Genomic DNA, 1815 nt, shown 5'->3' on the forward strand with positions numbered 1-1815 from the left:
GGCCCAGCCACACTCTGCCCCTCAGAGCTATCAGGTCCCTGTGTTGGCAGGGCTAAGGATAGCTGGACAGTCACAGCCCTGGTTCAATCAAAGCCTTCCTGGGGTTCCCTGGAGCTGTCTCTCATGTGCCACCCACTTCCAGGACTCCATCACCCCACCCTAGCCCTTCCCAGCAAGCTCTCTGGCTTATTCAGGCTTCCATCAAGTAATACACAATTCATCCTTAAAAGGCAGTATTGCCCAGCCAGTGTGGCTCAGTGGTTGAGGGTCAATTCCCGGTCAGGGCACATGCCTGGGTTGCAGGTTTGATCTCCAGTGTGAGGCATGCAAGAGGCAGCCATTCAATGATTCTCTCTCATCACTGATGTTTCTATCTCTCTCTCCCTTCCTCTCTGAAATCAATGAATATATATATATATATATTTTTTTTTTTTAAGGCAATATTATAGCCATGGAGAGTGACTTTTATCTGCATTACTACATGGGTCACAAGGGCAAGTTCGGCCACGAATTTCTGGAATTTGAGTTCCAACCAAGTGGGAAATGAAATATGCCAACAACAGCAATTACAAAAATGATGTCATGATCAGAAAAGAGGCTACGTACATAGAGTACGATGGAGGAACTAAAGAGGATAATTGATGACAGTGAAATTACCAAAGAGGATGATGCTTTGTGGCCTCCCCCTGACCGAGTGGGTCTGCAGGAGCTTGAAATCATCATTGGAGATGAACACATTTCTTTCACAGCATCAAAAATTGGTTCCCTTGTTGATGTCAATCAATCCAAGGACCCAGAAAGCTTACGAGCATTTTATTATCTTGTCCAGGACCTGAAGTGTTTGGTCTTTAGTCTTATTGGATTACACTTCAAGATTAAACCAATCTAGATTGAATATTGGTGTGGACACAAGGGGGGGGTGGGAGTAGCTGTTTTTAATTACCATTATCAGGAAATTTTTGTGTATATCAGGGCAATATTTTTTATGAACTATAAATGATTGTCTTTAATAAATACATAACAAAATGCAATTTTGTTTTATATAAAAGAAAAATAAATTTAAAGGCAGTATCATATTGTTCAGTCTTTTATCCAACAATTCCAAACTCCAGAAAACTCTAAAGACCAAAAGTTATTTGTAATTCACTTCCATGAGGCTATTTATATTTTTTTTATATATATTTTATTGATTTTTTACAGAGAGGAAGGGAGAGAGAGAGAGAGTCAGAAACATCGATGAGAGAGAAACATCGACCAGCTGCCTCCTGCACATCCCCCACTGGGGAAGTGCCCGCAACCCAGGTACATGCCCTTAACCGGAATCGAACCCGGGACCTTTCAGTCCGCAGGCCGACGCTCTATCCACTGAGCCAAACCGGTTTCGGCTATGAGGCTATTTATAGTTTTCACATATTCCACTTAGTGTGAATGTTGATCCGTTTCATTGCAGAAATATTCATGTCTGATTCCATGATTCCAGGTGCCACCTCAAGCCTCACTGTGGTTTCCCTTACACAGTATATGCACTACGTGTCCTCTGAAATCTAAAAGATTCTGAATCCCAAGAGTCATCCAGACCCACGGGTTAGGGTGAAGGGATTATGGACTGACAGCAAAGCCCAGGTTTAAGTTTTACAGCAAAAGGATTTCAAGCTTGAGTGCCTGCTCCTCAGAGCTGCTGGCAGGAAAACAAGATGGCGTGGGGAGACTTGGCCAGCTTGGGCAGTGACTATCTACTGACTGGGACACAGCGCAGTGTTTCAATGCTTTGACAAGAGCAGCGCAGGGGTATGGCAGCTGCCCAGGAGCTAGGGC

General features: G+C 43.7%; 1 pseudogene; it reads left to right on the plus strand.

Annotated features, from left to right (window-relative positions):
• The first annotated feature begins 451 nt into the window (after positions 1-451).
• On the plus strand, positions 452-1096 carry LOC132226114 (protein mago nashi homolog; annotated as a pseudogene).
• The last annotated feature ends 719 nt before the right edge of the window (positions 1097-1815 follow it).

The sequence above is a fragment of the Myotis daubentonii genome, chromosome 2 (genome assembly GCF_963259705.1).
Source record: "Myotis daubentonii chromosome 2, mMyoDau2.1, whole genome shotgun sequence".
NCBI classification, from domain to species: domain Eukaryota; kingdom Metazoa; phylum Chordata; class Mammalia; order Chiroptera; family Vespertilionidae; genus Myotis; species Myotis daubentonii.